Source organism: Erythrolamprus reginae, chromosome 9, assembly GCF_031021105.1.
Source record: "Erythrolamprus reginae isolate rEryReg1 chromosome 9, rEryReg1.hap1, whole genome shotgun sequence".
NCBI classification, from domain to species: domain Eukaryota; kingdom Metazoa; phylum Chordata; class Lepidosauria; order Squamata; family Dipsadidae; genus Erythrolamprus; species Erythrolamprus reginae.
This window is the reverse complement of record NC_091958.1, coordinates 44,666,157-44,678,901: the sequence shown is the minus strand read 5'-3', so window position 1 is coordinate 44,678,901 and position 12,745 is coordinate 44,666,157. Positions and strand designations below refer to the sequence as shown.

The window sequence follows — 12,745 nt, the reverse complement described above, 5'->3', positions numbered from 1 at the left end:
TCTCTTTTTCTCTTGCTATGTCTCTCTTTCTTTTTCTCTCTCTCTGCCTCTCTTGCTATGTCTCTCTTTCTCTCTCTCTTTCTCTGCCTCTCTTTCTTGCTCTGTCTCTCTTTCTCTGCCTCTCTTGCTATGTCTCTCTTTCTCTCTCTCTCTGCCTCTCTTATATGTCTCTCTCTCTCTCTCTCAGCTGACTGCAAGCGGGAGCCCTGACGGAGGCAGCTGGACGTGCTGCTGGACACCATATATGCCAGGCCCGCAGCACCAGCAGCACGTCCAACCGCCACCGTCAGGGCTCCCGCTTGCAGTCAGCTGAGAGAGAGAGAGTGCTCCCTCTCGCCACTGCCATCTCCCCATGACTGCCTGCGGCCGCTGTGGCCACCCCCCCCCCCACTCCCATCGCCAGTGCCCTCCCGCCGGGCCACAAAGGACACTTGCCGTCGACGCCAGAGAAGCTCCAGCTGGGCGGGGTGCTGCTGGTACTTCCGTCCTGGGGCTCCCGCTCGCAGCTGTCAACCGGCTCCTGCTCGATGCCGCGGTTTTCGGCGCTCTCCTGCTGGGCCCCAAAGAAGGAAGGCGGGAAAAAGGCGCGAAGAATGGAGCTCTCCTTCTTCCTGCCTTCCTTCTTTGGGGCCCAGCAGGAGAGCGCCGAAAACCGCGGCATCGAGCAGGAGCCGGGGGACAGCTGCGAGCGGGAGCCCCAGGACAGAAGTACCTGCAGCGCCCCGCCCAGCTGGAGCTTGGCACACCTGGCCATGTCTCGCGGCACACTAGTGTGCCACGGCACACCGGTTGGGAAACGCTGGACTAGATGGACCATGAGGTCTTTTTCTGCCGTCAGTCTTCTATGTTTCTATAATAAACGTTCCTCAGAAAACGATCTTCCAGCCATGTTATCTGTTTGGAGAGCAGCCATCCCAGATAGGAGGAGGACTCAAAGGAGGAATCAGCCTAGACTCTCTACATAAACACAAGAGGGCTAGGTCTGACCCCACCCCTGAATTCCTTAAAAGCCTTGTCTGGTGTTCTCCTAGGTGAAAGCTGTCCATCTGGGGAGATTCCTGTACTATAGGCAGAGAACAATAAAGTAGCTAGTTTCAACTCCACACATACGGACCTGGTTGTTAGGGCCTGACATTTGCCCCGCTGTTGCAGGTGACCGAGCCCTCGCTTAGCCATGCACTTCGATGCATCAGAGATCTTCCCTCGCCTCCTGGATGTACAGTCACTGTCCAGATGAATGCATTTATTTAATTTATATTCATTTATTATTTCAATTTCTAGGCCGCCCTCCTCTGGAGACTCGGGGCAGCTTACAACATAAGAATAAATAAATAGACATAGCATATTACAGTAGTACCTCTAGATACAAGCTGCTCCACATGCGAGTATTCCAAGATACGAGCCACAAGGGGAGAGAAATTTCTTTTCGAGACCCGAGCTCAAATTCGGGATATGAGCCGAGCGTCCACTAGGTGGCGCAAGAATCCTTGCTTCTGGTTATCTCGGAGGGGAAAAACAAAGTCTAAAGCCATTTGTTCCAGATACGAGTTGTTCGACATACAAGCTCCCTTCTGGAACGAATTAAACTCGTATCTAGAGGTACTACTGTAGAAGTGGAAGTTAATACTAGACCAATTCAGAACCCATTAAAGATACTAAAATGCAATTTAAGCAATTGCAAAAAACCATGTCTTAAAAACCATTCAGTCACATCTCAGTCATAGCGTGGGCTGGAGCAGAATATCTATGTTCGATAGCCCCAAGGCTGCCGGCAATGATGTGTCTTCAGTATCTTCCGAAAGGCCAGGAGAATGGGAGCAGTGCGGATCTCTGGGGGGAAATTGATTACAAAGGGCTGGAGCCACCACAGAGAAGGCTCTTCCCCTAGGGCCCACCATTGCTTGGCTGACCTGACCTGGAGAAGGCCGACTGTGGGCCCTGACCAGTCGCTGGGATACATGAGGCAAGAGACGGTCAGTCCCATAGATCAGTGTTTCCCAACCATGGCAACTTGGAGATATCTGGACTTCAACTCCCAGAATTCCCCAGCCAGCATTTGCTGCCTGGGGAATTCTGGGAGTTGAAGTCCAAATGTCTTCAAGTTGCCAAGGTTGGGAAACACTGCCATAGATTATCTGGTCCTAAGCCACATGGGGCTTTATTGATCATAACTAACGCTTTAAATTGCATTTGGAGACTAATCAAGAGCCAACACAGCTCTTATTTATTGAATACACTGCCGTAGGTCCTCTGGGCTGCTTACAAACATGAATCAACACAAATAAAGAAAATACAGGTTAAAAGAATAAATGAAAATTTCCAACTTAAAAAAAAAGTCAGTTAAAATTCAGAAAATTCAAAGGTTAACAAGCCACCATCCATCATCATACAGCCTCCCCCCCCCCCCAGCAATGCCAGTGGGAACTCAGCAGAAGGGGGTGGCTCACTTCTGGGAGGGGGGCGTTTAAAATATTCTTGCCTTAAGTCAGAAGGGGAAACGCAGCTGGCTTCAGGCCAGGCCAGGCTCACCTTTCGGGATGAAGCCAGTCATTAGCTTGAGAAGGTAGCCTCCATCTACCCGAAGTCATCCATCCCCTGTCCTGGATGGTAGGTATGAAAAGATGCTGCGCGGGGTCCCATCTTCAGTCCCCCCAGGGCGCGTCCTGCGCTCTTCTGGGCGCACCTCGCGGATTTTCCACGATGGATGGAGACGCCGTCCCCAGATCTGCTTTTCATCCGGCGTCACATCTGCAGCGCCAAAGAGGATGATGGTTGTGCCATTAGCGCACCCGCGTGCCATCGGCTGGGATGGAGGAGGAGGACCAGGAGGAGGAGGAGGAAGAAAAAGAAGAGAGCGCTTTGCGGAGAGAGAGCGCGCGCAAGGCGCAACGCTTGGCTCCAAAACAAGGCGTCTCTTCGTGTGTGTGTGTCCCCCCCCCCCCTTTTCTTCCACCCACCCACGCGTGTTCCCTGCGCGTCAGCGGGGAGGGGCTCGGCCGGCGCTCCGTGCCCGCCTCACTCTCTTCTCCCCTCCCTCCACCGCCTAGTGCCGGAGAGCCGGGATGGCAACGGAGGAGTCGGCAGCCGCAGGAACCGTCAGTGGAGACGCGGCGGCGGCCGGGAAGCCCGGAGCGCGGCGAGGCTGAGCCAAGGTAAGAAGAATCCCACCGTGGGGGGGAAAAAGCGAGCTCGCAACAACCGGCGGGGGCGCCTTGGCTCATGCATCCGGACTTAGCTGGCTGGCTTTGTCCAGCCGCCCCTCCCTCCCTTCTTCCTCCAATGTGGGCATTTTGGTTCTCCGTCTGCGGGTCTTTGCAATCTCCACAGGCGCGTGCCCCTCACTTTGCAAAGTCTCCTCTCTCCCCATTTCTCAAAAGACCCAGAAACCTCTGGCTGCGCCTTCCTCTTTCTTCCTCCCTTCCTTCTTTGCCTAGACAGCTCGCCTCTCCCTAATTTCCGCGTCCCTCTGTCTTGTCTCAGGACCAGCCTGCCCCGTGTGTCCCTTCACCCACCTTTTCTCCTCCCTGGCTGCAGGAGGCAGCTCCTTTCCGCAGGGCTCCCGGGAGCCCCTTCTCCACCTCTGGCTGGCTGGAGCGCTGAATGTTATGAACAGGGTATGAATCACACAACAAACCCTGGCGAATGACATCATTCCCTCCCTTTTTTCCTTCCCTCCCTAGCCATAAAAACAGCTTCTTTTGCTTTACCAACCAGCCTGCCTGGGCATCTTTTAGGGGGGGAGGTTGGGGGGGAGGTTTAAGGGTCTGCGTCTGGTTTCCTTGGCCTGTCTGGAGAGCAAGACGGGTGGGGGAAGAAGGGGGGGGTTGTGGGTTTCATAACACAAAGGCAGCAGCATGGTGGAAGGGCCCTGGCTAAAGAGCTCCATCGGCAGGTAAGGCGGCTCTGGTGCATCTGGGATCGATGCTCCCCCATCTTCTGTGGGAGCTATGCTAGCCAGGAAGATTGGCAGGTGGATGGCCTTAGAGACATAACATAGCCCCTTCTGGTGTTGTGCCAGGACTGACTTTCTTTCTTTCTTTCTTTCTTTCTTTCTTTCTTTCTTTCTTTCTCTCTCTCTCCCTCTCTCTCTCTCTCTCTCTCTCTTTCCTTCCTTCCTTCTTTCCTTCCTTCCTTCCTTTATTTATTTATTCACTTATTTATATTTTATTTATTTGTTTTGTCAAGTACTTATTGGTGGTATACCAACTATGTTAAAGAGTTAAATAAGGTTCGGGAGGGAAGTGTTTTAATAGGAAAGCGAACACAAGGACAAGGGGCCACAATCCGAGGTTAGTTGGGGGAAAGATCAAAAGCAACGTGAGAAAATATTATTTCACTGAAAGAGTAGTAGATCCTTGGAACAAACTTCCAGCAGACGTGGTTGGTCAATCCACAGGAACTGAATTTAAACATGCCTGGGATAAACATATATCCACCCTAAGATAAACTACAGGAAATAGTATAAGGGCAGACTAGAAGGACCATGAGGTCTTTTTCTGCCGTCAGACTTCTATGTTTCTTTGTTTCTATACAAAAATATAACTATGTTTGTATACATGATACTAGTAAGAGAGAAACATTAGGACAGGGGACGAAAGGCATGTTGGTGCATGTATGCAGTTATGGGGTGTCTTGTCCTTAAAGGGGCAGCCATTGGCCTGCAAGCAACGAGGCTGGATAAGTTTTCTGCAGAAACCTTGATCTTAAGGCCCTTCTCGGCTCTGTCTTTTTTCCCCCCTATCTTTTTTTTAAAAAAATTAACACATACCCATGCATGAACAGTGTGGAACTTGGGTATCATACATTCTAATACAAATAAGACCAGCAAAATGAATCATAGTTATTACATTCACTCAGCTTATATATTATCTCTCGGGAACCGCCTTCTGCCGCACGAATCCCAGCGACCGATTAGGTCTCACAGAGTTGGCCTTCTCCGGGTCTCGTCGACTAAACAATGTCATTTGGCGGGTCCCAGGGGAAGAGCCTTCTCTGTGGCGGCCCCGACCCTCTGGAACCAGCTCCCCCCTGAGATTAGAACTGCCCCCACCCTCCTTGCCTTTCATAAACTCCTTAAAACCCACCTCTGCGGTCAGAATGAGGGAATTGAGACATCTGCCCCTGGCCTATACAATTCATGTATGTTATGTTTGTGTGTATGTCTGCTTTAATAACAGGTTTTTTTTTTAATGTTTTTAAATTATTAGATTTATTATTATTATTATTATTATTATTATTATTATTATTATTATTATTATTATTATTTCTGGAGAAGGCCAGAATTGCTTTGGATGGGCAGATGAGCTGGCTTGGCACATAACTGCAGTGAGAGGCAGCGGTAGGCACCATCCATCATGCTTTATCAGCGGACTGTGTTTTTTTGTGTTTTTTTGCTTTTATTGCCACAACTAGCCGATGCAAAAGGCAAACCGCATCTATCCACTCTTTGCGCTGTGCAAAGAGGCTGGGTGGGACCCTAGACGATGATGTGGTTTGCGAAGGTCAGTTCTCGGTTCGGCAGGATGCCAACGGTCCAGTGACTGTAATTTCCGCCATTGATTGCTACGGCGAACGGCTTCGAAAACACAAGGTGGGAATCCAGCCGGCATTGACCTGCTTGGAAAGCAGCTTTCTCCCTGTTGCTAAGAGTTTGAGCCAGATCTCTCTTGGGCTTAGGCATGGGAGGCGCTGTAATTAAGGTCGAATGAGGGCAGCCTTGGTGGAACGGCAGGAGCTCAGCTGCCTTCCCACATGTTCCCCCAGACATGATTTGGCTGGTGTGTATTTGACGGATTGATACAGATTAGCAGAGTTGGACGGGACCTTGTAGGTCATCTAGTCCAACCCCCTGCCCAGGCAGCACAACCTACACCAGGGGTCTGCAACCCACAGCTCTGGAGCCGCATGTGGCTCTTTCATCCCTTTGCTGTGTCTCCCCGTTGCTCAAAATATGGCTCACTGCCGCCAATGTGCAGCACCCGCTGGCACATGATGTATTTTGCTTTTTCAGCCCATCCTTTTTTTTAGTTCAAAATGTTTTTGCTGCATGCAGGAATAAAAATGTGTTTTCTCTGTATTGATTTCATAAATGCAACACACTGTAGTTTCTTTTAATACATAGCATAATAATTTTAAAAAAGGATATACAGTGTTCCCTCGATTTTCGCAGGTCCGAACTTCGCGAAAAGTCTATACCACGGTTTTTCAAAAAATATTAATTAAAAAATACTCCGCGGTTTTTTTCCCCTATACCATGTTTTTTCCAGCCTGATGACGTCATATGTCATCACCAAAGTTTCATCCGCCTTTAATAAATATTTTTTTAATACACTTTAATAAATAAACATGGCGAGTAATAATCTAAATGGTTGCTAAGGGAATGGGAAATTGTAATTTAGGAGTTTAAAGGGTTAAGGGAAGGCTTGTGATACTGTTCATAGCCAAAAATAGTGTATTTACTTCCGCATCTCTACTTCGTGGAAATTTGACTTTCGCGGGCGGTCTTGGAATGCATCCCCCGCGAAAGTCAAGGAAACACTGTATGCAGCGCTATCTTCATTTTAGATGTCAAAAGGGTTTTGTGACTCCCGGGGTTTTCTTTTGGATCCAAATGGCTCTTTGAGTGTTTAAGGTTGCCGACCCCTGATTTAGGCCATTTCTGACAGAGGGCACTCCCCCAAACCACGTGGTTAAGAAGATCTCACATAGTTTTTCTTATTTTTAAGCATGACTTAGGGTTGGCCCGACACTCTCCATCTTTGCTTCACATGTTATAATTTGGGGGGAAGGCATTAGAGGGTTGCTACAGTATGGTAAAGGATGCCACACCGGTAGCGATCGTTGCGTTACATGCGCAGCTTCAGTTAGCTTGAGTGCACGTGCATTGGTTTCTGTGCATGTGCAGGGAGTGAAATGTTTTTTATTTATTTTTATTTATTTATTTTGTCCAATACACAATGAGGGGTTTAGTGGGTACATATCTATATACACAAAGTAAAATACATGATGAAGGTTATAGAGGAGATACTCATAGTAAAATATATCTAAGAAATAATAGAAAAGAAGATATAGGAATAGAACATATCAATGAAAGAATAGAAGAAGAGATATAGGAATAGAAGAAAGGTATAGGAGATATAGGAGAGCAATAGGACAGGGGACGGAAGGCACTCTAGTGCACTTGTACTCGCCCCTTACTGACCTCTTAGGAATCTGGATAGGTCAACCGTAGATAATTTAAGGGTAAAGTGTTGGGGGTTTGGGGATGAGTTCCACACTTCAACAACTCGGTTACTGAAGTCATATTTTTTACAGTCAAGTTTGGAGCGGTTAATATTAAGTTTAAATCTGTTGTGTGCTCTTGTGTTGTTGTGGTTGAAGCTGAAGTAGTCGCCAACAGGCAGGACGTTGCAGCATATGATCTCGTGGGCAATACTTAGATCTTCTTTGAGGCATCTTAGTTCTAAACTTTCTAGGCCTAGGATTGAAAGTCTAGTCTCGTAGGGTATTCTATTTCGAGTGGAGGAGTGAAGGGCTCTTCTGGTGAAGTATCTTTGGACATTTTCAAGGGTGTTAATGTCTGAGATGCGATATGGGTTCCAAATAGATGAGCTGTATTCGAGGATGGGTCTGGCAAAAGTTTGGTAAGCTCTGGTAAGTAGTGTGAGATTGCCAGAGCAGAAGCTACGTAGGATTAGGTTTACAACTCTTGAAGCCTTCTTGGCGATGTTGTTGCAGTGGGCTTTGGCACTTAAATCTTTTGTTATTAGTATACCAAGGTCTTTAACCGAGTGGAGATTATCTGTGATAATTTGATTATTCAGTTCGTATTTGGAGTTCAGATTCTTCTTCCCAATGTGTAGGACATATTGTGAAGGGATGTGCACGAGAGAGATTTCAGCTATTCTTTTGCTAAAAAAAATCACCAAAATCTCATACACACATGCACCCCCTTGCGAGATCTTGCTTCGCCCTCACTGCCCTACAACAACCCTTTGAGGGATTGGCCTAGACCCACCCAGCTGGCTTTCATAGCTAAAGCAGGACTTGAACTCATGGTCTTTCGCTTTCTATTCCAGTGCCTTAAACCACTACTAGATGAAGGAAGGAAGATAGCCAGATTTTGATTGATCTATCTACAGAATGTAAGTTGGGTAAAATCAGGCCCACGCATGAAGGGTCAATTAAATTGATTTATTGCTAATTATGCCTATGCATAGGATTGTACTCAACAGTTAAGGCCTCCTTGGAGTTAGATAAGGATCAACAGAATTGAAGAGAAGTTGGGCCGTTTGTATCCATGGACAGATTCGAGGTTGATTCCTAGATAAATATAGATGACAGGTAGATAATGAGAGGTTGATAGGTACCGTGTTTCCTTCAAAATAAGATCCTGTCTTATATTTTTTTTTGAACCCTGAAATACTCAAAAACCTGATTGGGCCTATTATCGGGGATGTCTTATATTGGGAGAAACAGGATAGATGGATGGTCGGATAGGTAGGTAGGTAGGTAGGTAGAAGACTGACGGCAGAAAAAGACCTCATGGTCCATCTAGTCTGCCCTTATACTATTTCCTGTGTTTTATCTTACAATGGATATATGTTTATCCCAGGCATGTTTAAATTCAGTTACTGTGGATTTACCAAGCACATCTGCTGGAGGTTTGTTCCAAGGATCTACTACTCTTTCAGTAAAATAATATTTTCTCATGTTGCCTTTGATCTTTCCCCCAATTAACTTCAAATTGTGTCCCCTTGATCTGGTGTTCACTTTCCTATTAAAAACACTTCCCTCCTGAACCTTATTTAACCCTTTAACATATTTTAATGTTTCGATCATGTCCCCCCTTTCCCTTCTGTCCTCCAGACCAGTGATTTTCAACCTTTTTTGAGCCGCGGCACATTTTTTACATTTACAAAACCATGGGGCACATTGGGGGGGGGGGGGCTAAAAAAATATTGGACAAAAAGATTCTCTCTCTTCCTCCCTTTTGCTCTATTTCTCTTTCCCTCTTTCTATCCCTTCCTCTTTTTTTCTCTTTCTCCATCCCTCTTTCTTTTTCTCTTCCTTCTTTCCTCTTTTTTGCTCTTTCTCTCTCCCTCCCTACCTACCTCTATGTCTTTCTCTCTCCCACCTTCCTTCCCTCTCTTTCTCTCTCTCTCTCTTGCTTTCTTTCTTTCTCTCTCTTGCTCTCTCTCTTGCTTGCTTTCTCTCTTGTTCTCTTTCTCTTTCTTTCTTTCTTTCTCTCTCTCTTGTTTTCTTTCTCTGAGCTTCGCGGCACACCTGACCATGTCTCGCGGCACACTAGTGTGCCGCGGCACACTGGTTGAAAAACACTGCTCCAGACTATACAGATTGAGTCCATGAAGTCTTTCCTGATACGTTTTACGCTTAAGACCTTCCACCATTCTTGTAGCCCGTCTTTGGACCCGTTCAATTTTGTCAATATCTTTTTGTAGGTGAGGTCTCCAGAACTGAACACAGTATTCCAAATGTGGTCTCACCAGCACTCTATATAGCAGGATCATAATCTCCCTCTTCCTGCTTGTTATACCTCTAGCTATGCAGCCAGGCATCCTACTTGCTTTTCCTACTGCCCGACCACACTGCTCACCCATTTTGAGACTGTCAGAAATCACTACCCCTAAATCCTTCTCTTCTGAAGTTTTTGCTAACACAGAACTGCCAATGCAATACTCAGATTGTGGATTCCTTTTCCCCAAGTGCATTATTGTACATTTGGAAACATTAAACTGCAGTTTCCATTGCTTTGACCATTTATCTAGTAAAGCTAAATCAGGCAGGCAGGCAGGCAGGCAGGCAGGCAGGCAGATAGGTAGATGATACAGACAGAGGAATTTAGACTCGCAGTCCGTAACACTAGTTCCAAAATATCTTCTATGCTGAACGTCATTTTTATATCTGATATCATCCCTTTTAAGTGGTTAGAAGTCAGATTTCCTGAGATTTATCATCATATGTTTCTGTCACCAAAGTAAAAAAGCTAACCAGTACTTAGAAGGTAACCAAACATTCAAACCAGTTTTCTGACTTTTTCCGGAAGAGCTAGATGCCATTAAAAAAATATATAACTGTGGTTTGCACTTCTGGAATGTGAAATGTATAGATTTGTTCAAAAGCCACTCTCTGGATTACATACAAAGTGTTATTGCAAAACAATTTGTGTTTTCTTTAAGGGTAGTTCCATTTTTTTAAAAATAGCATAAAAAATTGTTACTATTCTTAAAAACAAACTAACTGATATTATGCAGCCTTGGTGGGGCCAGGGATTAAAAAATATACATGGACACACTGAGAATTCCATTTTGCACTTTAAAAAAAAGCTGAATGAGATGACGTAAGATGTTATCTAGGACAGTGTTTTTCAACCAGTGTGCCATGGCACACTAGTGTGCCGCGAGACATGGTCAGGTGTGCCGCGAAGCTCAGAGAGAGAAAGAAAACAAGAGAAAGAGAGAGAGAGAGAAAGAGCAAGAGAGAGAAAGAAAACAAGAGAAAGAGAGAGAGAGAGAGAAAGAGCAAGAGAGAAAGAAAACAAGAGAGAAAGTAAGCAAGAGAGAGAAAGAAAGCGAGAGAGAGAAAGAAAGAGAACAAGAGAGAAAGAAAACAAGAGAGAAAGAAAGCAAGAGAGAGAAAGAAAGCGAGAGAGAGAAAGAAAGAGAACAAGAGAGAAAGAGAACAAGAGAGAAAGAAAGCAAGAGAGAGAGCAAGAGAGAGAAAGAAAGAAAGCAAGAGAGAGAGAGAGAGGGAGGGAGGGAAGGTGGGAGAGAGAAAGACATAGAGGGAAGTAGGGAGGGAGAGAGAAAGAGAGCAAAAAAGAGGAAAGAAGGAAGAGAGAAAAAGGGATGGAGAGAGAGAGAAAAAAAGAGGGAGAGAAAGAGGGAGAGATAAATACTGTAGAGCGAAAGGGAGGAAGAGAGAATTTTTTTTGTCCAAACTTTTTTTAGCGCCCCCCCTCAATGTGCCCCATGGTTTTGTAAATGTAAAAAATGTGCCGCGGCTCAAAAAAGGTTGAAAATCACTGATCTAGGAATCGCTTTGAGATCATAAATGTCCCCAAATTCTATTATTTTCCTTCTCCCTCCTCAAGTCAATTTAGAACAGGAGCCTGTTTATTTTTTTTTGTTCCCAAATTTTGATCACTTAAGGCCAGAGACAGCCTTGCTTGGGAGCTCCTGATTTTAAGGTTTATCTAGATAATCTGCAGGCTTTACAACTTTCCACCCACGCGGTTAGACAGTTTTGAAAACAAGCCCGTTCTGATATTACTTCTCAGCGTGTTCCCGATTCCACCTGTAGCTCAACCTTGTTCTAGTTTTGGGCAAAGGTTGGTTTTAAATTGTTTTCTGCCTCTGGCCCTGAGCATCGCGTTCCTTTTGATCCCTCTTCTTTAAAAATAGACAACCTGGGACATTTTTATTCTCTTGACATTAGACATGGACTGCATTGGCTGCCAATTGGTTTCCGGACTCAATTCAAAGGGTTGGTTATGACCTATAAAGCCCTACGTGGCATAGGACCAGATTACCTGCGGGACCGCCTTCTGCCACACGAATCCCAGCATCCAATCAGGTCCCACAGAGTCGGCCATCTCCAGGTCCCGTCAACTAAACAATGTCGTTTGGTGGGTCCTAGGGGAAGAGCCTTCTCCGTGGGAGCCCCGGCCCTCAGGAATCAACTCCCCCCAGAGATTCGCACTGCCCCCCACCCTCCTTGCCTTTTGTAAGAACTTAAAAACGTACCTATGTCGGCAGGCCTGGGGTCACTAGACCCCAGTCTCTGCCCAGTAAATGTACTGAATGTGACAATATGGATGTGATTGTTCATTTTTAAATGACTAGTTTTTAAGATATATTTTTAAAAGTAATTATTTTATTAATTGGCTTAGGAATGTTTTATATTGGCTATTAATTGGCTATCGGAATGTTGTGAGCTGCCCTGAGTCCACGGAGAGGGCGGCATATAACTCAAACAAACATAATAATAATAATAATAATAATAATAATAATAATAATAATTTATTAGATTTGTATGCCGCCCCCTCTCCGGAAACTTGGGGCAGCTCACAACAATAATAAAAACAATATTATAGTAGAACAAATCTAATATTAGAAAAACATATAAAACCCTATCATTATTTAAAAAACCAAACAACACATTCATATCAAACATAAAACAAAATATAAAAGACCCTGGGGGAAAGGTGTCTCAACTCCCCCATGCATGGCGGTATAAGCGAGTCTTGAGTAGTTTATGAAAGACAGCGAAGGTGGGGGCAATTCTAATCTCCGGGGGGAGTTGATTCCAGAGGGCCGGGGCCACCACAGAGAAGGCTCTTCCCCTGGGGCACGCCAAAGGACATTGTTTAGTCGACGAGACCCGGAGAAGGCCAACTCTGTGGGACCTTATTGGTCGCAGGGATTCGTGCAGTAGCAGGCAGTTCCGGAGGTACAAGCAAACAAACAAATAAATAACAAAGTTGGAAGGGACCTTGGAGATCTAGTCCCGGGATGTCAAACCTATGGCACGCTTTCCACAGGTGTCACGTGGAGCTATATCAGTGGGCACCTGAGATGTTGTCCTATGTCAGCTCCAGCATAGGCATGCTGGCCAGCTGATTTCCAGCCTTGGGACAGGCCATTTCGCTCTCTGGACACTTCAGGAAAGCTTCAGCAGAGTGCCAAAAAAACCCAACACAACAGACAAACCGGAGGTTCAGGAA

The 12,745-nt window shown here is 45.8% G+C and overlaps 1 protein-coding gene across 1 annotated transcript in view; it reads left to right on the top strand.

Annotated features, from left to right (window-relative positions):
* The first annotated feature begins 3,048 nt into the window (after positions 1–3,048).
* Positions 3,049–12,745, top strand: part of ABCA3 (ATP binding cassette subfamily A member 3) — a 122,122-nt gene continuing 112,425 nt past the window's right edge. Inside the window, exon 1 of the mRNA XM_070761055.1 lies at positions 3,049–3,152. The gene's annotated coding sequence lies outside the window, so the exon portion shown is untranslated. The remainder of the gene's footprint in view (positions 3,153–12,745) is intronic.